Here is a 26,030-nt window from a genome sequence, read left to right on the forward strand (position 1 = left end):
GCAGGAAATTGTCTCTCAGGACAAGTCTCCGATAAAGAAAATGCACCCGGATGCGGGTGTTTACTCCAGCCATTAATTATGTAGCACGCCACGATACCATCAAGGCTGACGGATGGCAGGCAGGCGTCCTCCGAGGTTTGTGCTGGTGGTTATCAGTTAATGTTCAAGGCAGGCGACTTCACTTCTGATCAGGCCCGAGGAGAATTCGCATTCAAGGCGAGCATGGCAACTCTGTCCTTGATGCAAACCAGGCAAATGGATGTGCGTCATATTCCCGCGGCGGTGAATGTTTCAGTTCTTTATAAGGTGCAGTCTGTTCAATTTCATGACCAAAGTTCTTCTGTCGATGCTTGTGATATGCTCAGGGATCCTCACGCCTCCAGTGCACACTGGCTCGAGCGGCTTCTCAGGTCTCTTGCTCTGAGTACTATGCCGCGTAGCAGGGGAGTTCCGCGACGAGGGGGTCGGTCTGGCATCAGAGCTGGCCTCGCTCATGCGGACTTGCAGCAAGCGGTCCCAATGGCCTCTGTTCCCCCCTCATCCCCGATATCGGACCAGGAGAGATATGTCCCGAATGGCTCATATCAATCCTTCAGCCTCAGGTTCCAAAGTAGGCTTATTAGACCAGTGGTGACTGTCAATTTCACTGTGTACATCTCAGAGGAGGAGCCTCGCACTACCAGCTCGACTTCCCCTGCTTCCACAAGCGCTCAGGAAAGTGGCATTCTCCTGGGGGACATGAATGGGCTGGTTTACAGGGCTGACTGTCTGTATGAGGAAGCCCCGGTCCAGGAAGATCCTCCGCCATCTAACCCTGCTAAGGAAAAGGATACGACCAGCGAACATTCGCCGCATGGTTTTGGCTGCCTTCACTTGGTCACTGACTCTCGTGGAGAGCCGATTCTGGATGAGGAAGGATATGTCACTTGGCTGGCCTCACCAAGTCCGGAGAAAGAGGAGCAGCAAGCGTCGCCCAGCCATGCGGTCTAAACTTCTTCGGGTGCATATGTCAAGCTTTTTTGAACTTGTGTCGTGGATTATGCAGCTATCTCATCCTGTTTGTTTCAGTCTAATGCTTCTGGTTGTTAGTTCAGGCAACACAGTCATCCTCCTCTGTTCTAGCGTCAGCTATGTTAAATGGTTTTGTCTAGTTACGATTACTGTTGTTTATGGTAATTGTAGTCCAAGTCCAGTTAGTCAGAATGTCAGGACAAATCAGAACTATGAAGTATTTTTTGTAAAACCGCTTGACCGGTTAGACAGTATTGTCCAGGTCTTTTTGTTTGAGGACTGGCCTCGGCCTCCTCGGAAGGTCTGATCTCTATGTACATATTTTCACATTTTTTAATATAGAACTAGTCTTTACTTAGAAAAAATAAAAATAAAAATAATATTATGAGTTTATATTATTATAATAATCATAAATATATAATTATATAAGAATATAGTTGCTATTATTTGTATAGTTATTAATTATCATAAATAATAAATAATTGGTCTTTATGGTTCTTATTATAATAATATATTATAATAATATTGATTATATTATTATAATAATATAATAATAATAATAATATAATATTATTATAATATTATAATCGAATATTATTAATAACTATATAAATATTAACAACCAGATTATTTCTATATATTATTATATAAATATTATATAATAATAAAAAATCCTAATAATATTATAATAATATTGATTATATTTTTTTTTCTCACTTTCTGGTTCATGGATACCCGGGTCAGTGGGTAGCCGCTACGTCCAGGGTTGTTTAACACTGAGTGGACGCCACCCAAAGGGCATCAACACCCCTCGGCCTATTTACTGACCTGACCCCAAGAGCTTTCGGGATTCGACCTTGTGACCTCCCATTGGCGAGGCACTTGATTTGACCGATTGAGCTAACTCTTGGGGCTTATAATATTGATTATATTATTATGATAATATGGTAATTATATTTGTATATTATTATAATAATATAATAATAATATAATATTATAATAAATTATTATTATTATTATTATTATTATAGTAGTAGTAATAATAATAATAATACAATATAATTGTTATTATTTTTTTATAATTTTATATTATTAGATTATTTAAATAATATAATGATAATCTAATATTATTATGAGCTATTCTTATTATTAATTAATATATATTATGAGTTTATATAATTATTATAATATTAATATAATATTTATACAGTAATCTGGTTGTTAATATTTATGTAGTTATTGATAATCCTATATAGTTATTAATAATCCAAAATACCCATAATTATTATTAATGTGGTTGATATAAACCTATCAGCTAATAACAACCACATTGGAAAATGTGGTTGTATATATGCTTGATATACGCCTATCGTCATATATCAACCATATTGGTAAATATGGTTGTGCTAGTCATATAAAAATGAAAAATATTTTAAAATTTTATGTATATTTCATACATCACAATTTTTAGGTACATTTGCGAATCTTTCTTAAAATATGAACCTTAGGTACATCTGCGAATCTTTCTTAAAATATGAACCTTAGGTACATTTCAAGGATCTTTAAAATATGAACTTTAAGTACATTTCAAGGAGTGCACATAGATGACATTGGTTCTCATGTATTACAATTCATATAGAAATCATATCTATTACATAAGCTCTACATATGAATCAAATGGGGAGAATTTCATTAGACCATTTACTTATAATATATAGGAACCATATGAAGGAAATTCAATAGAATCATTTAGCTTTTCAACTAATATGGATATCATTCCTCAATACAATGAAATTGTTTTTCTTTCTCACAAGACTCAATTATTCACATAATTGCAATGAGTTAAAAAAATAAAAATAAAGATATAGTATTATTTTATAGTTATCATTGTAATCTCCAATAAAGAAAAAAAAACAACTATTTAATATCAAACCAACAACAACAAAATTTTCCATAAAATAAATATAACTTACAAGAAGATTTTTCCATAAGAATTATGGAGTCAATGATTAGTGCACATGTGCATTACTATGCATGACACCATTTGTAAAAGAACATAGAGCTAACATTATTTTTAATAAAAAAAATGAATGAACATTGAAAATGGGATAATAAGGAATCATAGCTAGATTGAATCAATTTTAATCTCAAGTTTTTGTTGTCATATCTTCAAAATAAATAGGCATAAACAAAACATGCTGGTGATATTCATAAATGCAAGAAAGCTAAGAAAGTAGTAAATGAAATCAAAGAGAAGGACTTAAGACAATTTGCATTTTTAAATCCAAATACTATGAGGCTAGGGTGTTGATTGGAATTGGAATTGTTTTTATCTACGAATAACGAAAGATTTCACCACAACCAAAGTTTTGATCTTCAATTCCCATTACTAAGACACAAGTGTAATAAATTATCAAGACATGAGAGAAATTGTTAGAATTCATATATATATATATATATATATATATATATATATATATATATATATATATATATATATATATATATATATATATATATTAATGGGTAAAACATATTATAAAGTAAATTTTATCCTTCAACTGAAAAAATCAGAAATGGTTTTCTTTGAAAATTTGAAAAGCAACTTTTTAATTTAATTTCATTTATATGGGAAAAATTGTATACCCCTCTATCAGAGGCTAAAGGGTTCTTAGAGGGTAATGATGAATTCAAATTTGAACCCTATATACATACAAACTCGAGTCAAGGATATTAACTAAAATCCAATGCTAGTGAGATAAACTAGAAATACTCCAAAGGAAAAAAAATTGTGGAGAGGAGTTCAGAATCTAGAAATATTTATGGTTGAGGTACTCAAGCTTGAGCACAAAAGAAATTATACATCCTCCTCATACTAGGCTATTGAATGTGTGTCTCAGTGCAATAAAAGGGATACATGTCAACTAAAGGTTGAACACCCAAAGAATTACTCATGTAGCTCATAATCAAATTAATTGTAATTTATTTCTTATTTGTAATTATTTTTTTTCTAAGTAAAGTTTTTTCATTATTTCTAATAACTATAATAAATTGAAATATGTCTTGGTCTTCCACTAGGGAAACTAGGCAAGGCATAAAATTTCTTTTTCTTTAAGAGCCACACAAAAATTCTAGTAATAGTGTACCAAAAAACGAACAACTTGATTTGAAATAAGTGGCCTCTAGGGCTATACTCAAGCAAAAAAACAAAGTAACTAGGACTTGACAGTAAATAACCAGATAACATAGTTAACATTCAATATTTTCTAGAGCCTGAGGCTTCCACATGGATAGGATCCCCATCATCTCTTGGAGAACAATCTAGAACAGGGGGTAAGTCAAGGCAACTTTCAATTTTCTCTAGTATTTGGTCCATCGAGTGCACTAACACCTATAATTCATTCAATTAAAGAAGCATCTCTTCTCTGGAAGTGTTCCTATCCACCAACACATAGTCGAAGAAAAACTTGAGGTGTTAGTAAAGAACAACTATCATGATTTAGGTGACCCCAAGAGTGGCCTACGTTTGGAATTTGTCTTGCTACTTTGAATAGCACGTTAGAGTTAGTAATGAATTTTTTCTCATATGCAATGTCACATTCAACATGGGAAATTTCTTCTTGAAGGCTTGTATTATTACAAAAATTAAATTGTATTATATTGTTTAATTCTTTTTTGAAAGTTTGGTAGTGGTGAGGCTATATCATGGTCATATCCAGGAATAACATTCGAATAGAGCGGGGAATTGAATCGTTGTCTTAAACATCTAGGAGTACCTTAACAACACAATAATCACTATCTATCCAAAACCCGTGCACATTTTTTTTGTTTATTTTTAAATTAATTTATAATTTTTAATAAAATTTTATTAAAGATTCCTTAAATTATCATAAAATATAAATAATAAAAAAATCTAATTATTAATGATTTTTAGTTAAAAATATTCTTCACTTTATTAAAACTATGTTAAAATATTATTTAAAAAAAATCAATTTATTATAATGAAGGATATATATTAAAAACCTAATTATCATATAGATGTGATCATTTAATATTTACGAATAATATATATAATTATATTTAAATATTAAATACTGGTGTAGTTTAACTATTTAATAGTGTAGCTCACAGGGTGTAGCTTAATTAGTGATTTCTCTATTCAAAAGTATTATATAAATTATTAGATTAAAGGCTCAAAGTCCCTGTGGATTAAGTCAACATTTTTTTTTAATAATCATTATTTTATTTTTTATTTTTTTGGTATATTTTCTAATCAATTTTGCTTAAATATTTGGTAGGGATTTATTAGTATAGAAAGAAAAATAATTCCTCAAGTAAGAGATCTAAATCTAGAGGAAGATATAATCTCATGGAAAATTTGTAAAGGTATGTTGGAGATGCAAAAAAGAAGACATAAAGAAAAGGATCTTATGATACTCCTTTTATAGAAGAAAAAACCTTCAGATGAAGTAGGGGATGTGTACTTTCCTTTTTCATGCACACATGTAGATCTTGAGGCATGGTTGGTTAACTCAATTGAATATTCTCATATGACTTGTCACAAGGAGTGGTTTGTGTGTATGAAAGGTACGATGGAAATGACATTTTCCTAGGAGATTTATCGACAACCAAAACCATAAGATGAGGAAAATTCACATTGAATCTCATGGATGGAAGGATTAAAACACTCTTTGGTGTTCTACACATCACAATATTAACCATATATTTGATTTCAATAATCAAGATGAGTGATGCAGGTGTAAACACAATGTTTGAAAAGAAAATGTATAGAATAGTTCAAGGAGAAATGGTATTACCAAGAGGAGTTAAGCTTTGAACTCTATATAAGATATTTAGAAGGACTATTAGTGATGGGTGCAACAATCCCTTTGTTCCTCATAATGGAACTGAAGAAGCAAAAAATCCTATAGTATTTAGAAATAAGACTATGCTATGGAATCAAAAACTGGGACATACCAGAAAGAAGGGCCTTCAAGCACTACATGGTAAAGGTATGCTAGAATGTATGTATAATTAATCTCTATATTTTGATTTATATGAGCATTTCCTACACAAGAAACATAATTGGGTAAGATTATCCTCTAGCACTATGGCAAAAAAAGAAATATTGTAGTGGATGCATAACGATGTGTTCGGAAATGTGTTGGTTCATCACTAGGAAACTATATGCATTATGTCTCATTTATAGATGACTTCTCAAGAAATATGTAAATTTATTTTCTTAGGAAGAAATCTGAAGTGTTTGAAAAATTTAAAAGTTTAAGTCCTGTTGGGAATGGGTCCCCCCCCCAAGAGCAGTTTTGGGGTTGAAAGCCCATGTTTTGGGACAATTTTGTAAGAAAATTGTAAAGTCTCCGCATTTTGTGGTCGCGGAGTGAGAAGGTGTCAAGAGTCATAAAGGGTTTTCCGCCCTTATTTTGTAAAGTGTCAAGTCAGCTGTAAAGATCTACCCATGGTTTGTATACCATGGGATTGTATAAAAAAGAGCTAAGTAAGTAAGCTCTAGGAAGTTAGAGAAGAATAAAGCTTTGGGAGTTTCTGGTAGAGAAGTCTAAGTGTTTCTGGTCTTAGCATAGGTAGAGGCTCTACAGCTGAGTGCGCGGACCCCTGCAGCTATGTGCGCAGGGTGGATAGAGTCTGTATTAAACTGGAAGATATCAATAAAGATAAGTATTCTGCAATTACTATGTATTTAGTCTTTGTTAATGCATCTGATTATATTGTGATCTGGGTTTATTTTACAGTGTTTACTTGATGCGCGAATGTATGTGATTATATCTGTTAATTCAACGCAAGAAATAATATCAGTTTACGCGGTGCTAATTGTAATTGATTGATAAGATACGTAAAACACTTGAGATAACTTGGGAACCTATACAATACATTTTTCATAGTAGCGTGAAAATACCTGAACCGCTGGTTAGGGATATGCGAAGGCCAATCGTACTCCTTTGTGGAGATCTTGAAGGGCGGGATAGAAGGTTGATCGATCAAGCCCTAAGGCTTAGCGACCTGCGTGAAGGCAGGAGTAGGGGATATAAACTGACATCACAAACATCTCAGGGTGCGAAAACTTGGTTCTAGCATCCCCCCATACTGCTTCGGGTGAGACTTTAGTCCGCGCTCCGCAGGCTGATGCCAAAAGGGCCAGTAGTGTAGGGATTTGTTTGGCTGACTAACGCTGAACCTGGGTTAGGGCCCACAAAGCCAGCAAATGGTTCCGTTGCTGGGACCAGAATCTACATGAGATATGTGTGATGTCGTATCACTGGAATCCAACTAAGAAAGACATCAAAGACTGGTTGGATAGGAAGATCCATGAATTCGTGGCGCAGGAGAACAGAAATCCACGGCTAACGAAGGAACAGTGGTTAGACAGGTACCTATATATAGAAATCCATGAAATCTTCCTATGTTCCTTTCCAGTTGAGTTATACAAGTGGATCGCGAAGCTAGCGGATAGCCAAGGAAGGTGGAGGCTTGATGGTCCTATTGTCTAAACGCCAGAGTTAGTACAAATACTGGAAGCTTCTGAGGATAAGGTCTCCCGCATTGTCGATCATTACTCGATCGTATCATAGGAGGGTTTGTGATAGAATTCACGGTCAATAACTTAGTCAGTAACAATGAGGAGGAGCGACGCTTTTTCAAAGGTCCGCGAGGTAAGTACTTGAAGTCTTTAAATACTTGGATTAAGATGTTATTGTACGAAAAATGGGTTATGCATCTACCTTGATGTTCGGAGCTACGGGAAGTGGAAAGGATTATAGGAACGAAGGAAGGAAGGGTCCTGAATATAGCCCACTGATTTCACCTCCTTTGAGTGACGAAGAGGGAGTAGCGCAGGCTTCTCCATGAAGTGCAGTTCAGTTGATAAAACAAGGGTTCCTGCGACTACCACCTCCACCCACACTACCTCCACCTTCACCACTGTCACCTGTGACTTTGCCCACACCACCGCCACCCCCACCCCAGTTCCGCATGGCGAATTCAATGAAGCTGCGTTTGTTTAAGGGCTTGGAAAATGAGGACCCAGAGCAGTTCTGGTTCATCGTAAAAGCTGTATGGGAAGCTCAGGGCGTCACAGACGATCACATGAATAAGGCGACGTTGGTTAGTGCTTTGCAGGATCGTGCGCTAACTTGGTACATCAAGTACTCTAATGATAACCCAAACGCTGGGTTGGTAGAGATCTAGACTGCGTTGAATAAAGAGTTCAGTAGGCCTAAATCCAAGGCGCAGTCGATTGTGGGATTCAAGGAAATCGCAATGAAACCAGGTGAGACACCTTGGGAATTGGATCAGAGATTGAAGTGTAAAATCCGCGAAGCTAATATGAACTTAACAGATGGACAACACCGCGAGTGGTTCGTGGCTTCACTCCTACCTCACCTAAGGGTTGCACTGTCACAACAGAAGATTATGACTCAGGCAGAGGCCTTGGAGATTGCAATAAGACTGCATGAAACACTGATGCAAGATCCGAATCTGGGGGTTCAGCAGATCCATGCACAGTTGCAAAATATTTGCCTCAAAATGCAAAGTCTGAAGCAGGACAGAATAGTTCGGCCAGAGGTGCGCAAAGAGGTATGGTGCCTAAAGTGTAAAGGTTAGGGGCATGACAAAGACCAATGCCCAGTCTTTGCGATCTACATTACGGGAGGAGGACCGATGCCTTTGAGGCAGGAAGCCCAAGCAGGACTGAGCGCGGGGCCTGTGTTGTGGTGTGCTATATGTCAGGTAGCAGGGAAACATACAACTGATAATTTTCGTTTGCTGCAAAAATTTGTACAAACATCGCAACAACTGTTCTGCAACTTCTGCAGGTCGGTAGGGCATGATGAGCAAAAATGTCGAAGTTATGAATTGATGATGGACAAAACACCCGCCTATAGAGTTCAGGCAGAAATGCGGCCTCCTGATCAGGGTGCTGGGATGGTGCGGATAGGCTTTCATGGGCGCGGACGAGGCCGAGGTAGAGGAGGACCTACCAGAGGTCGGGGACAACTGATTTGTTACAATTGTGGAGGACCAAGACACTATTCCCGCGAATGCACTAACCCAATGCGTTCGTAATGCAAATATTGTACTCAATTTGATCATGAAACAGAGGACTGTCCTACACTGATAGCAAGGATACGCGACAAAGGGGTGCTACCATCGCAACCGACTCAAAACCTACAGATGATGAGGGTTGAGCCTGGCGAAGAAGATCCGAATGTAAATATAGTTCTCTGAAGTGGAATTGCAACGGGCAACGATAAGGGGAAACAATCTGAAGACAACACATGGGTTCGTAAAGCTCCAGAGAAGGAGGCTGAATTTGATTTGGAACGCGCATGTGAAACTTTCATGGAAGCAGAGAAGAGCTTCCCCAAGGCCTCTACCTCAGGGAGCCGGGATAAACCTATTCAGGAAATGAACCCTTCTATGCTTACAACCTTCCTAGAGACCCGCATGAAGTTGTTGCGCGATAGCAAGGATGTGAAGGGGTTACAAGAACTTATAAATAGGTGCGTCAGAGCCACTTCAAGTGAACCGTGCGTGGTACGGAAGATCGGTAAGCATAAGGCAAGGACAGGATGAGAAATGAGACTCACCGCGTAGATAGGAGAATATGAAATGGATCAGGTTATTCTGAATTTGGGGTCAAACAAGAATGTTTTGCCGAAGCAGGCTTGGGAGCGAATGGGGAGACCCGTGCAATAGTGGTCTCTGATTCAGTTAAGGATGGAAAATCAGTAGAATATCATCCCCATGGGACAACTGCAAGGAGTAACTATAGATATTGAAGGTGCGAGCACATTGGCTGATTTTAAAGTAATAGAAATTGTGGATGACAACAACCCCTACCCTGCGCTGCTTGGCATTGATTGGGCTATTGACATGAATGGGGTAATCAACCTAAAGAATCGAAAGAGGATATTTGAAAAGAAATCGCTTCGCATAATAGTACCCCTAGATCCTGCTGAAGGATCACGCTATACTGAACCAGTTCGCGATTACGAAAGAGATGATGATTTGGATTGCATATATAAGATAACAGCGCGAGACCAAGGTTGGGTGAATCCAACAGTGGATGGATGAATTACATGGGATCGCGAGAGTTCCTGCAACTCAGAATTGGATGAAGAATTAGAGCGCTGGCAGAATCGGCTACATGAAGTAACCACGCTGAGCTGTAACATGATGACCCGGTCGTTGCGTTGTGTGTCATCAGAGGTAAGAAATCTGCCCACTTATGATGGCTTGAATGATGTGGATGTGTTTTTGGATGCATTTGAGAGGGAAGTACTAGAGAAGCAGCGCTTCCAGGCTTTGGACTGGGCACTGCGCGCTACGCTCGCGAGATGGTGGGGTATGCATAAGGGTAGTTTTGATGATTGGCGCGAGTGTAGGAGGATGATGAGGACATGCTTTGGGAAGCCGAAGGTACGAGTGACAGACAAGCATGATGAGAAAGACGATCCGTGCGCACACTTGGCCAAATGGGCTAAGGCTTATGGAGCGAAGCCCCAACCTGAATGGGTGCACTTGTTTTGTCACACCTTGGATGTCATCCTGATGAACTGGTACTTGGAGACAGAGCTCTGCCATGGCATAGGCGAATGGGATATTTTGCGTGAAGGATTTATAATGAAATTCAGCTTCGAAGACGGGTTTGACTGTATTGACGAAGAGCTACAAGAAGTTAAAGCATCAATCTTTAGGATATTGCAGGATGCTTTGGATCTGATTCAACCCGATTGGACTACTAGGCTGAGCCACGCGCTGGAATGCTATAATGTGACTGCTGAAGAAGAAGACAAGGACCCACGAAAGATTAATATCCCTGAAACTGAGGGTCACCACGAGGTCGAGGGACCGTAGATCGAGAATCCTGATATAACCGCACCACTGAAGACAAACAGATAAATATTGGTACGAAGGCGAAGTCCAAATTTGCGAAGATTGGAGATTACTGGGATGGCGCGATGATAGATAGGGTCGTCGAATTTCTCCGCGAATACCAGGATTTGTTCCCTACCAAGTTTACGGAAGTAAAGGGGATAATAGGGGACCTGGGCATTATGAAGATCACGTTAAAACCTGACACGAAGTCGGTTAAGCAAAGACCTTACCGTCTTAATCCGAAGTATAAGGAGAAGGTCCACTTAGAGTTAGATAAGATACTCGCAGCAGACATCATTGAGCCTGTAGAATAATCTGATTGGGTGCGCCCAATGGTGGTACAAGAAAAGAAGCAGAAGGATTAAAAAGGATATGCATAGAACTCAGAAAGCTGAATGACGATTGCGTGCATGATCCTTTCCCAACTCCGTTCATTGATGAGGTATTGGATAATGTAGGTGGCCAGGAGGCATATTCCTTCACTGATGGGTTTTTTAGGTACCATCAGATCAAAATCGCGCCTGAAGATAGAAGCAAGATGACCTTTGCGATTGAATGGGGATGTTTTCAGTACACCGTAATGCCTTTCGGATTAAAGAATGTGCCTGCAATTTTTTTGCACGTAGTCATTGCTGCATTCAAAGACTTCATTCATAAGTTTCTGGAGGTGTACTTTGATGACTGGAATGTGTTTGGGTTGGTAAAATGCCATGTGGCCAGTTTGCGCTTAATTTTAGATACTTGTCGAAGGTACCAGATTGCGCTCAATCTGAAGAAGTGTCTATTTTGTGTCCCTTTTGGGACTTTGTTGGGTCATGTGGTATGCAGACAGGGACTGATGGTAGATCCCGCGAAGATCACAGTGATACTTAACTTGGAGGCACCAAGGAGTGTGAAACAGTTGCGTGCAACCTTGGGACATACTGGGTACTACAGGAAGTTTATCAAGGGCTATGCCCAGATCACCGCACCTATGGAGAAGTTGTTGAAAAAGGATGTCACGTTATGTTGGAATGAGGACTGTAAGAAAAGTTTGGATGTGCTGAGGGGAAAAATGGTAACCACACCGATTTTAGTCTTCTCGGATTGGAAGAAGGAGTTTCATGTACATGTAGACGTGTCATGTCTAGCACTAGGAGTAGTGTTGACATAGGCTGGTGGAGGAGAATTGAACCATCCTATAGCATTCGCAAGCAGGAGGTTATCCAAGGCCGAGAATAACTATTCCACCACCGAGTGTGAAGGACTAGCCATGGTATACGCACTCCAGAAGTTTAGACACTATTTTCTGGGTGGACATTTTAAGATGTATACGGATCATTCTGCGTTGAAATACTTGGTCAATAAGCCTGTGTTGGGGGGAAGAATCTGTAGGTGGTTGTTATTGTTCCAGGAGTATGATTTTGAAGTTATTGTGAAGCCTAGACGACTGAACGTGGGACCAGACCATCTGTCGCACATCGAAATGGGGGAAGAGCCCACTAATTTGGAGGAGGGATTGCCTAATGCACAACTCTTTGCAGTGGGCGTCATGAATGGTCATTTTGAAGAAATCATACACTTCCTAACGACAAGAACTGCCCCGGAAGGCTACACCATCCAGCAGAAAAAGGAGTTAGTGGTGCGCGCGACAGACTTTTCTGTCATTGCCAGACATCTGTACAAAATGGGGTCTGATGAAGTATTACGATGATATGTACCAGAGTTTGAAAGGAGTAGTATCCTCGTGGACGCTCATGGGGGCGCCGCGGGAGGGCATTACGTAGGAAGGGCGACTGCTCAGAATATTCTACACGCAGGATTGTGGTGGCCAACCCTCCATCAGGATTCAAAATCTTACTGCAAGGCATGCGGCGTATTTCAAAAGACTGGAAAGCCATCGCAGAGAGATGATTTGCCCTTGAACCCACAGATGACGTTACAACCTATTGAGAAATGGGTGATATATTTTGTGGGACCCATTCATCCCCAAGGAAAGAAGACGGGAGCGCAATACATTATCACCGCGACTAAGTATTTGACTCGATGGGTGGAGGCACAGCCTGTGAAGGACTACATAGGCACGACCACTGCGAAGTTTCTCTTTGAGTATGTACTGATGCGATTTGGGTGTCTAAAGATTTTGATGAGTGATCATGGTATGCACTTTCTGAATGAAACGATTAGCGCACTGACGGAGTAATTTCAGGTATATCACCAGGAAAACACCCCTTATCACCCACAGGCTAATGGGACGATGGAAGCATTCAATAAGGTACTGTAGAACATGTTTACCAAGGTTTTCAATGCTCAGCGAAGTGATTGGGACCTGCGCATACCCAGAGTACTATGGGCCTATCGAACGGCATGAAAAAATTTGACTGGGAAAACACCCTTTAGGCTTGTATATGGTGTTGAAGAAAAGATGCCCATGGTATGAATTGTGGCTAGTCTGCGCATAGCGGCACTCACGGGTATGACGGATCGAAGAGCCCTAGAAGAGAGGTTCATGCAGCTTGTTGAGCTTGAGGAAGAAAGGTTTTTGGCTGGATTTCACCAACAGGTCCAAAAGCAGCGCGAAAAAGAATGGCATGATCGGTACATTAAACTATGCACCTTTAAGGTAAATGATCTAGTTTTTTTATATGATATCAATTTTGATAAATTTCCAGGGAAATTAAGGATGCACTGGCTAGGGCCCTATGTCATTAAGGAAATTACTGACGGTGGAGCAGTTGAGTTGGTTAAATTGAACGAAGATCCCTTCCGAGGGAAGGTGAATGGCAGCCGATTGAAGCCATACATTGGTGATCTGGCCAGGTGACTATATGAAGGTAGCATAGTTTTAGTGCTCCAGGTAGCTGAAAGGAGGCATGAGACTATAAACTACACTGCCCGGGTTGGGGAACTTTGCGATTGGAGGATTGTGTGGAACAAGGAGATGTCACAAAGTTCGCGACAATGCGGAGGGAGCTGCGCTACCAGAGAAGAAATTGCGCAGGTCAGCCAGATAGTGACCATTAAAGTCATTATTCATGATTTGATGATGAGAATGCGGCCAAATGGAGCAGGCGACCAATAGTTAAGACGAAATTTATGGGTAAGATCCTTGGAAATTTGCTGCCAATCCGGCATTAATGAACCAAATTTGGGGGGAATGGTTGGATTTGAATTCAAAATGGCCTATAAATTACATGTGGAGGCCCAACGAAAAACACTTGGCATTTTGAACATTGAGTTGGTGAGCTCTCAGACGTGCATGATCCACGCATTCTTCGAAGAATTGCTTGACTACCAAGTGTTTGATCGATTTCCAGAGTCTGACCGTAATTTCATCCGTGATTTTATCCTAGGATTCGAAGCTATGGACACCGAAGTAGTGACAGCCAAGGGGGCTATGCCGAAGGTTGTTATGGAGGCAGAGGGAGATGCTCGAGAGGTTGCAGAGGTACTAGCTGAAGTCCCCAAGTCACCACAGACGCCTAGACTGAAGCCTACCCCAACCAAGGAGAGTACGAAGGATAAGAAGGGCAAGCAGGCTGTGATACTGGTGCGCACGTCGCCTAGAAGAAACCCATAGAAGGACAAGCCCATCGCACAAGAAAAGGGAAAAACCATTAACTTAGAGCCGGAGGAGGAAGAGATTGAGGACATCCTGATGGATGATGAGGATTTGGGGGTGGAAGTGGAGGACGTTGAAGTCGAGGGTTCTGACCCTATCACTAATTTTCCTGAATACGTCCCTCCGCGCAAGGGCAAGACCAAGGTGCCGAAGGACATTGATGAAAGCAAGGTCACCTTGCACATACCTCTGTTGCTGGATGAGATTGTCTTTGAAGGACCACACTTGGGGCGGGTTCCGCTGTTGAAATTAGAAGATTGGGACTTAGCTGACACTGAGAAGTTCCCTCACTTAGTGACAGAATAGCTAATGCACCACGTTGTTCATACAACCACCAGGATGACTGCATTGGAACCGCGGAAGTGGCTCAGGGGTGTAGACAAGGCAGGTCTACTCAACCTGCTATGGGTGTCGCACTACAATCGCACACCCATTACAGTGTTGGTCATCAAGCAGCTGCTATGCTTGGTGCACGATGGGTGTCTATGGCTGGAGGAGCCGATACCCATCACCGACAGGTTGATCCATAGGATCACATGGCTGCCCTATATAGGGGAAAATACGGCCATGATGTTTGGCGAAAAAGGTGGTGAGCAGGCCCTCATGGAGGCCATGAAGGAGAAATTCAAGCTCATGAAGAAGTCACAAGGTTATGCCATCTCAATTATTTGAGATCCTGCGGTCAAGGTGGCCACGTAGACTTTGGTAGGAAAAGTTTTGAGGAAGTACCATGCAGATGACGTGCTGGTACCTGTCATCGCTCTAGCAGCTCAATGCATTGAAGGAGTCCAATTTAATTGGGCACGCTATCTCTGCGATGAGTTCCTTGCGAACTTTTGCGAGGAACAGGAGCTCAGAAAGACCTTCCACTATGCGTGGCTCTTGCTGTCCATTGTGCTGGTAGCCTGGGAGCTACCTGAAGATAGTCAATTCCCCTCAGTTGCGCCAGACCTGCCAGAAGCAGCAAAGTATTCTTTGCTATGGGCGACCAAGGATGCTCAGTTCATCAAAGATAGAAAGATCTTCTGGATCTTGATGGAAATGAATATACAAATGGCTATCAATCGCAAGCTGCGATTGTCTTCTATTGTGTTTGCCAAACTGTAGGAGTATGTGGAGTTGAAGGAAAACTTTCAGTGCGTCGCGATTAGGGGACAGAAAGACCTTGAGCAGAAGTGGCATGACTTGCCTTACTTGGCAACGGATGACGCGATTGATGTAGTTGTTGATCGCTGGCCGGCAGAATGGCGCATTGCCTCCGACTCAGCGTTGGGATCGAGCGAGTCCGCTGCGCAGTGCAAAAAGGAGGAGGCCAAGCTCAAGATGGCGCAGATGGCCGAGAAGAGGAAGAAGGAGGCCGCTGATAAGGCCTAGGTGGAGCGCGATGCCATACAACAGGTGGAACAGAGTGCAGATCTGACAAAGGTGCGAGGTTGCCTTCGCCCGAAACAAAGGAAAAAACAGACGAGCAAATAGAGCAACATGGAGCAGACCCGCAGATGGCGTCGTACCGCATCAAACATCTAAGAGAACAAGAAAAAGTGGGGTCGCGAAAGAAATCCAAGGCCAGTAAGATGTCGTTGGACCCAATCACCATAACAGAGGAAGATTTGAATGACATTGGAGATATGGTGTGGGATGTCACCGCAGAGGTACTACAGCAGTTCGAGCAACAACAACAACAACTATTAGGGGCCATCCAGATGGGTTTGCATGAGCTGCAGATCTATGCATCACAGGCTTGTGTGGTGTCCACCAGCGTCGCCATCGGTACTTCAGAAGCTACCGTGATGCTGCATGTGAAGGACTCCTGAGAGATAGTGCTTCGGGATGGAGCACTGACAACAGAAAACGAAGCTGAGAGGCCCGTTGTCAGTGCCCTCAAGGGAGTGGGGTTGAACTTCGTAGTGCTTCTTGGTGAGGAGCTCCACCTACTATAGGATGGGGTGATTACGGAGATGAGGGCCCATGAACAATGCACTTTTCAAGTAATCATTGAGCAAATGGCCCTACAGCGAGACACCACCCTCACTTCCATGGTGGAACTTACTAACACAAATCAACACATGATTAAGGTTGTGAAGGAACCCTCTCGAATGGTCCTCGAATTGGCCATTCCTGAGGATGCATAGGCAGATGAATAGGTCTACAAGCTTTCCATAGGGGTGCGTGACGCTCGCACATAGTTGGCTAAGGTTCAGCTGGAGGTGAACCTACAGATTGCAGATTTGTAGTTGAAGGCCCAGCTTTCATGTTTGCCGAAAGTAAAGGAGCAGCGCGCAACCGCTGTCATAGAGTTGATAGCGGCAGTAGACAGTGCAGTAGCAGACTACACACGGCTGTTTGAACAATCGTTCGAGGTCCTGACGAGTCTGTAGGAGGATCCTAATGTACAATGGCTAGAGACAGAGGCGCGAGAACTACAATAGCGCTATGACAAAGTAAAAGGAACAACGCACACCATTGCTCTCACATAGAGACTGGCGAAGCTGTAGGAGGCCAAAACATTGAAGGAACAGGTAGATGTAGCACATCACAAAGAGGCAGTGCTGAAGGCGCACTTGAAGCCTTGGTTGGACGAAGCTTATTCAGTCACGACCTCCATTGAAGGCAAGTTTGCTAGTCTACAAGTGACTTAGCAGAAGCTTCAGGTTGACAATTCAGGACCAGCAATAGAACAGTTGGTTGAAGAAGTGAAGTAGGCAGCCGCATAGTGCACCGCCGAAGTTGCCGTCATACAGGTCGAGCTAGGAGGTCTTCGCGCCAAGATCTTTGCGCCCGCAGAGTGACTCGAGGGTGAGTCACCATGTTTGTGTTGGGGGCCTGTTGGGAACAGGTTCCCCCAAGAGCAGTTTTGGACCTAAAAGCCCATGTTTTGGGACAATTTTGTAATAAAATTGTAAAGTCTCCGCATTTTGTGGTCATGGAGCGTGAAGGTGTCAAGAGTCATAAAGGGTTGTCTGCCCTTATTTTGTAAAGTGTCAAGTCAGCTGTAAAGATCTACCCATGGTCTGTGGACCATGGGATTGTATAAAAAAGAGCTAAGTAAGTAAGCTCTAGGCAGTTAGAGAAGAATAAAGCTTTAGGAGTTTCTGGTAGAGAAGTCTAAGTGTTTCGGGTCTTAGTGTAGGTAGAGGCTCTACAACTGAGTGCGTAGAGGTCTAGGGTAGAAGTCCGCAGCTAAGTGTACGGAGCCCTGAAGCTGTGTGTGCAGGGTGGATAGAGTTTGTATTAAATTGGAAGATATCAATAAAGAGAAGTATTCTGCAATTACTGTGTATTTAGTCTCTGTTAATGCATCTGATTATATTGCGATATGGGTTTATTTTACAGTGTTTACTTGATGCGTGAATGTATGTGATTATATCTGTTAATTGAATGCAAGAAAGAATATTAGTTTACGCGATGCTAATTGTAATTGATTGATAAGATAAGTAAAACACTTGAGATAACTTGGGAACCTATACAATACATTGTCATAACAGTGCAAAAATACCTGAACCGCTGGTTAGGGCTACGCAAAGGCCAATTGTACTCCTTCACGGAGGTATTGAAGGGCGGGATAGAAGGTAGATTGATTAAGCCCTAAGGCTTAGCGACCTGCGTGAAGGCAGGAGCAGGGGATATAAACCAACATCACAACCATCTCAAGGTGTGGAAACTTGGTTCCAGCATCCCCCCATACTGCTTCGGGTGAGACTTTGGTCCGCGCTCCGCGGGCTGATGCTGAAAGGGCCAGTAGTGTAGGGATTTTTTTAGCTGACTAATGCTGAACTTGGGTTAGGTCCCACAAAGCCAACAAGGCTCTTGTGGATAATTAGACAAAGAGGAAAATAAAGGTAATGAGGATGGATAACAATGGAGAATTATTTGGGAATGAATTTTAGGAGTTCTATAAGAAGTGTGATATAACAACACATAAGACTACTCCATATACACCTTATCACAAGGAGAAATTATGTTTTGGGCCAAAAATCTAAGAAGCAGACTTTAGTGAAGATTAAAGGATCTGTGGGTGATCTCTAGTGATTGTTGAGGGTCGAGTTTGATCTGTGGAGGAGGCACAGACTTGAGGGACAAGTTTGGGTCTATTTGTGCATAGATTTGGTGGCATATTTCTTGTTTTGAGGGGCTGAGATACTCTATGTTCAATCCAAGGTAATTTTTGACAGATTGGTATGATATTTGTGTGTGGGCATATCTTTAAAAGGAGCCGTAGTATTGTACAATAGTTAGATAGGAGTCTCGTAGCCCTGTACCTCAGTTAGAAGGTGGTTGAAAGGCCTAAACAATGGATGGAAAGACCTTAGATAGAAACATATGGCAGAAATAGCACAAGGGAGAAAGTTCACAGTCTTTAGGAGGTTGTTGGAGCATTTTGGAGAGGGATAATAGGTTGTTGGAAGCCCTAAATAGGAGCAGAGGCTATAACAGAGAGACACCAACCCTAATGTATGTATTGATGATGTGTTTAAGGATGATTTTTTACTAGAGGATAGAGTCTATATTGGACATTTGTATTGGATGCTCATGGATTATTGGAGGGCAATGTGAGAGTGGACCAGGTGTGGCCTAGAGTAGCAACTTGATCGAAAAAGGTGGCTACTAGAAGAAGCAGAATTGGAGTAGCATAAAAATAAACTTATGGAGGGCTGTAGAGGGTTTCTTCAAGCCCTAATGAACAAGTCTCTTGAAGGACTAAGATATTATTAGAAGTGGTAGAAGAATAGTTCACAAGTTTGATAAGCTAGGAGCAGTTTGTAGCCTTAGATTTGTCTTGTGGAGAAGGACATCTACAATAGAAGCTGGTCAGTTATCCATGTCCTAAGTTCATTGCTAGAGAAGGACACTCGATAGTGATAGAGGGAAGCCCCCCGAACCTAAGTGTGTCTTCATCGGGCAACAAAAAAAGGCACTAGTGGGAATAAATTCCCAAAATAACTTAGGAGCAACAGTGAGAAGTTGAGAGTTGTTCACAAATGAAGTTGTGAACAACTCGACATGAGTCTCTATGTGTTGATGCATTGAAGGATTAAAAATCAAGTAGAGAGAATTTGGAGCTGAGTTCAGTGACCTAATGGAGTTGGTTCATTGATAGAGGTAGATTAGATTTGTTGTAGATCGAGAGCTAAAGGATTGAGCAGATGTGTACAAGGTATGACTAAGGGAGTTGTGAGGAGTTGTACATGAGCTAGACAGTCATTGTACTTTGTAAGGGTAGATTGGTTGTGAAAGGACTGACACAAAGCACTAGTTGTTGTTTTCTTATATCAGTGGATGTATGAGGGCCATTACCACTGGTACATGAACCATAAACTATTGTATTATTATTTTGTTAATATAACAAAGTTGGGTTGTAAAAATTTGTAAAAAATTGTCTATATTTGTGCATGTGTTGATTTAATATTGTATATTATTCTACTATGCAAAGTAGCCTTGTTGTGATACTTGGATTGGTAGCATCAGTGATTTAAGATTCTATCCTAGACTCTAGTATCACGTAAAACCAACATAGTATCAGAGCGACTTTGAAGGGCCGGCAAATCAGAGTGTGCATAGTGAAGCAACTCAAACGAAGCTAGATTATCTAATGCATGGAGAAAAGGGTTCAAATGAAGTCATGGATATGTGGCCTTGAATAGCTTGGAAGTGAGATTGACTGGGAGCTTTGGTGGATTAGTGGAGAACCTGGTGAAAAACAATTTTTTGTGGGGAAGGTGGTTGATCATGAACTTCCTTTGACTTTCCATGGATTCTTGGGAAAGTTCGAGGATTTATTTGACATGGATGAAATTGGTTTGATTGAGATTGCTTCATGTGATGGAATGGAGATTGGCAGGCTGGTTTCTTCATTGGATCGTGATGTTGCATATATGAGAGTGGAGGGTGTACACAGGTGGTGTTTGATCCACGAGGATGAGTGCTTGTAGGACTGAGTTGGGTTGATGATGGAACATGTTCCACCACAACTCAGATTGGCCTTGTAGGACATGAGATCAGTAGTAGATTAAGTCATTGGAGACCGTGTAGACTCAGAGGGAGTAGCACTATGGAAGTGTTGAGGTCTTTAGGTTAAGATGAGATGTGGCAAAGGAACTATTGATATTAAAGGGTTAATTCTACATAGTATACTGCAGCGATGGATGCCATATGGGCTAGTGTCATCGGCGATGAAGTTGATGGAGACTTCCTAGTGTTCGAGGTACCTCCCTCGCTAAGAGGAAGTGTTGATATTTGTAGCTTGAGAGGTACTCCAAACCCTAGGATAGTGGGTTTTGGAAGAATTGGCACACAAAATTGACTTGTGGGTAAAGAACCCAAGTCTGTGGGATTTGTACCCAAGCTTGTGGGTGTGAAACCACCAAGAGAAACCATGGTTTGACATAGGGAGGTGAAGGTGTAGCCCTAAAGGAGCTAGGGGCCACTTCAAGCACTTAAAAAGGATGTATCAAAATGGAGTTGTGAATTTTTACATGTGGTTGTGGGTTAATCTGTCAAGGATGGAAGGTCGGCTAGGGCTAGATTAACCCTCTTGATAGTTCATTGGGAGCCACATGTGTGTGTATAAATAAGAGTTAAGTTGAAGGAAATTCAACACATCTAAGTGAAAAAATATCATAAGGAGCACATTTGTTTTGGGCTGCATATATAAGGAGCATACTTCATGAAATATTAGAGGATTTATGGGTGATCTCTAGTGGCTGTTGACGATTGAGTTTGATCTGTGGAGGAGGCCAAGACTTGATGGAAAAGTCTAGTTCTATTTGTGCATAGTTTTGGTGGCATATTTCCTATTTTTAGGTGCCAAGATACTCTATGTGTAGGAAAAGGTAATTATGGGCAGATTGGTGAAATATTTATGTGTTGGAATATATCCAAAAGGAGTCACATTCTTTTACAATAGTTGGATATGAGGGTTGAAGCCTTGTACCTCAGTGGGAAGGTGGCCAAAAGGCCTAAACAGTGGCTGAAAAGTTCCTTAGATACGAGCTTATAGGAGAAATATCATAAGGGAGAAAGGCCACAATATAGGAGGTTGTTGGAGCAATTTGGAAAGGGATAATAGGCTATTAGAGGCCCTAACCAGAGGATACAACATAGAGAATCCAACCCTAAGGTATGTATTGATGTTGTTTTCAAGGGTGATTTGTTGCTAGAGGATAGGGTCCAGATTGGACATTTGTATTGGAAAATCGTGGACTATTGGAGGGAAGCATGAGATTGGACCAAGTGTGGCCTAGAGTAGCACCTTAATTGACTAAGGTGGCTGCTAGAAGAGGCAAAGTTCGATCAACCTAAAGAGAAACTTGTGGAGGGTTGTAGGGGCTTCATTTAAGCCCTAAAGAAAAGTCTCTTAAAAGATTAAGGGATTGTTAGAAGTGGAAAAATAATATCTCACAAGTATGATCAGCTAGGAGTAGTTTGTAGCCCTAGACTTATCTTGTGAGAAGGAAATCTACAATACAAGTTGGGCAGTCCTCCATAACCTAAGTTCATTGTTGGAGAAGGAAATTCGATAGCGATAGTAGGAAGCCTTGCAGCCCTAAGTGTGTCTTCATTGGGCAACACATGAATGCACTGAAGAAAGTCCTAAAAGAGATGAGGAGTAGCAGTGGGGGTTGAGAGTTGTGAACAACTCTACAAGAGTCTCAATGTGTTAATGTCTTGAAGGACTAATGATCAACTAGAGAGTAGTTGGAGACAATTTTAGTGATCTAATGGAGTTGGTTCATTGATAGAGGTAGATTAGAGTTGTTGCAAATCAGGAGATGAAGGACAAGGCATATGTGTACAAGGTATGACAAAGGCAACTGTGAGGAGCTCTACATCATCTAGACATTCAAAGTACTTTGTATGGGTAGATTGGTTGTCAAAAGACTAAAATCAAGCCCTAGTTGTTGTTATCTTGTATCAAAGGATGTATGAGGGCCATTATCTGTACTATGGAATCCCTAGACTATTGTATTATCAATTTGTTAATATAATGAATTTGGGTTGTAAAAATTTGTAAATAAGTTTTCTATATTTGTTCACATGTTAATTTACTACTATATATTATTCCACTATGCAAAGTAGTCTTATTGTGATACTTGGATTGGTAGCGTTAGTGATTTAAGATTTTGTCATAGACTCTAGTATTATATATAATAAATAGTATGGTTTGGTAAAAAAAGCCTAAACATCTCATGCTAAATGTGTATGACTCCTATGTACACATTCCAAGAAAACTAGGTCTAAACTATATATCTTTATTGGCTATAAAGATGGTTTAAAAGGTTATAAGATTTGGAACATAGAAACTAAGAAGATTGTGTATAGTTGAGATGCAGTATTTAGAGAAATCAAATATAGTTTAAAATAGGAAGTCCTTCCAAGGAAGATAAAACCAAAGAAGATAGAGTTTGAATTGAATGATGATGTATCAGAATCTACAAAAAAGAAAAAAATCAATAGAAGAAGAACCACATATTTCTTTATTGGTAAGATTAAATCAGCAAAGAAGGGTGGGTGCAAGCTAATGATGGTGTTTCATGACACATTAGTGGCAATGCAAAATTGGAAAAATATCAATCTATTACTTGGAGGATGATTAGAGGTACATAAACAATGAATTTCAAGATGGTGTAAAAATATGAAAGATAGACAAATAAATTAGCATTCCACATATATAATTTTTATATATAGAAGTGGTGTTTAACTATGTGAATTTTAATTTTTCCTATCATTGATATGTTATCTTTCATGTAAAATGCATATGTTTCCATTTGTGCAATGTTTGACTACCTAAATGATGGAATCTTGCAAGAAAAACTTGTAGAGTTGTAGAGAATACAATGTTCATGTGCACAACTATTTTTTCAAAATTTATTATTTTCATTATATGTATATGTATATTTATATGTATATATAGATATAGATATATTCAATTATGAAAGTCATTATACTTGTGAATTTACAAGGTCTTAGTGCAACATAAATGGTTCTTAACATTACCAAACACTCACTTTTTTCTTTCTTTAGCATTGTAGATCATAATGTCCTCTAGTGCACCATATAATTTTTTTCCCAAATGTTTAGGCCCAAAAAAATTACACTGAAAATATAAAAGGGATTTATTTAAGATTTTGACGTATGTCAAGGGAAAAATATATTAAAAATAATAAACATTGTTAACATTTAAAAAGTATATATATATATCTATATATATATATATATATATATATATACATATATATATATATATATATATATACATATATATATATATATATATATATACATATATATATATATATATATATATATATATATATATATATATATATATATATATATATATATATATATTTAAAATTTTCATAGCACTACAAGGAAAAGACCTTCTAGCAGAGGTTTTTGCGAAATCCCCTTTAAAAATAGCCCAAAAATCTGTTTGTAGTGGAGGTCACTAGCGGAGGTGGGCTGGCAGATGTTTTTTTGACAGCGCATCTACAATATACAAACACATTAGTTCTTTACTATCCATAAAAGCACTGGTGCTGAATAGAACGCGATTCACCGTGCAAAATAAAAACATGGTGCGCTAAATAACAAAACACATTGGTGCTTGAATAATCGATAGCATCAGAAAAGGGTTAATTTTAAAAATTGTAGGTGTTATATACACCCCCACACTATTTCCCTTATTGTAGTAAAAAGCCCCGGTGCATACCTAGAAAGAGAACCACTATAGTTTTTAATTTTCAAAAAAATGTGGTGTTATATTCTAATGAAGCACTGGTGTTGTTAATGTATTAAAATACCTTGGTGCATCTTATAAAGAGCACCACTATGTGGTTTTAATTTTTTTTCAAATGCGGTGCTATTGTCCAACAAAGAACCAGCTATGTAGTACATGTATGAGAATTTCCCAAGGTTTCTTAACAAAAGCACCACTGTGGTTATGATAATGCATCGGAAGAGGGTTAAAAAAAAAAAAAAAAACTCCCGACTGTAAATTAAATTTTTACCAATTATAGTGTGGAGATCTATGAAGCACTAGTGCCACTCTTTCCTCATGCAAGCACCCTGACATAAGTGCTTCTCTCTCTCACCATTCTTTCATACTGTGCTCAGTGTGTGGCTTTCCAATTTTCTCAAATGGTGGTGAAATTTGTTTTTCTCAATTACGTGTAAACAATGTCTCCGAGACGAGCAAATGTATAGTTAATGTCTGTTTCTCTCTTAAGTTAATTTTTTACTGCATTAGAATTGAAAATTAACTAAAAAATTCAGTTGTTTTTGAAAAAAAAAAATTCTTGCATAGTGCGCTTGACATCTTTGGCTCTCACTAATAGTGGTGCACCCTATAAATTTATAGGGGTGCATCGTCGTTTGGTGTGTGAACCTAACACACTGCTATTTTGCACTGCGTTTCGTAAATAAAAATGTGGCAAGAAGATCTATAAATTGTACATTGGTCCATACTTTTTTAGGTTACGCCCAGTGCATTTATATTTACCAAACACATTGCAAAAATAACTTTAAAAAATATAGTTTGCTGCATTTGATAACCTGAATGTTCTGGACTAGTGAAAAATGGTTATACATGCGGACCAATGCAAAGTTTGAGATGCACAACGATGAAAATTTAAAATGTGAACCAACAATGGTGTGTCATAAGTATGTATGCATTGTGTTCGGTGCAGTTGTGTTTGATAGCGCACCAGAGAAAATGCATTACTCTTTTTTGGGTGCACTGAGGAATTATTATTTTTTACTTAAAGGTTATGTTTCCATATTTATAAATGAATTTTTCATTTAATAAAATAAATTGTGTTTTATGTATGAGGCTGATGTATTTTATATGTTAATCATGTAGCAGAGACGTATGCAGATGGATAAGGAGAAAATGGCAAACCAATATGTTATCACTCAGGTTGTTCCCCAAGCTCCTACAAAGGGAATACGGCCGAGGTAACCACAAACCAATCTTTCAGAGATAGATTCTAGCCAATCTGCCTCTAGAGAGGGCTCTCTCTTTATAATTTAGCTTTGTTTTGAGTTATATTAGGCTAGTTATGAAGTACAAGTTGTTTGTTTGATTTTTGGATGGTGTCATTCAATAAAACAGGGATGAAAGTCTGAGAATTTAAGTCCATTGGGCTGTGGAGTCTATGAGGATAAATTGCTGGATATGGTTTCTTTGACAGAGGAGGTACTGCAGAGCAAGATAATCAAAACATGAAACAATTTATAAGCTAGGATAAGATGGGATGAAATCTGTGGGTGAAGGGCAATTAAGAATCCTTCATCATGTAGATAGAGGGAAAGTGGATGAATATTTCCAGGGAGCAGTTAAGAATTCCCTAGATATACTCAAGATGTGAGAATCAGGGGAAAACAATGTAAACTTTGAAACGGGAACTATAAACTCAAAACGGGAACTCTGGCCCAAAAACCCCAAAAAAGCCACAAAAACAGTGCTCAAAACGAAAAGTGTGTATACTGGAACGATGTTTTTTTT

This window comes from Pinus tabuliformis, chromosome 4_1 (assembly GCF_031772625.1).
Source record: "Pinus tabuliformis cultivar Carrire ecotype Pingquan chromosome 4_1, CPIR1, whole genome shotgun sequence".
Classification (NCBI taxonomy): Eukaryota; Viridiplantae; Streptophyta; class Pinopsida; order Pinales; family Pinaceae; genus Pinus; species Pinus tabuliformis.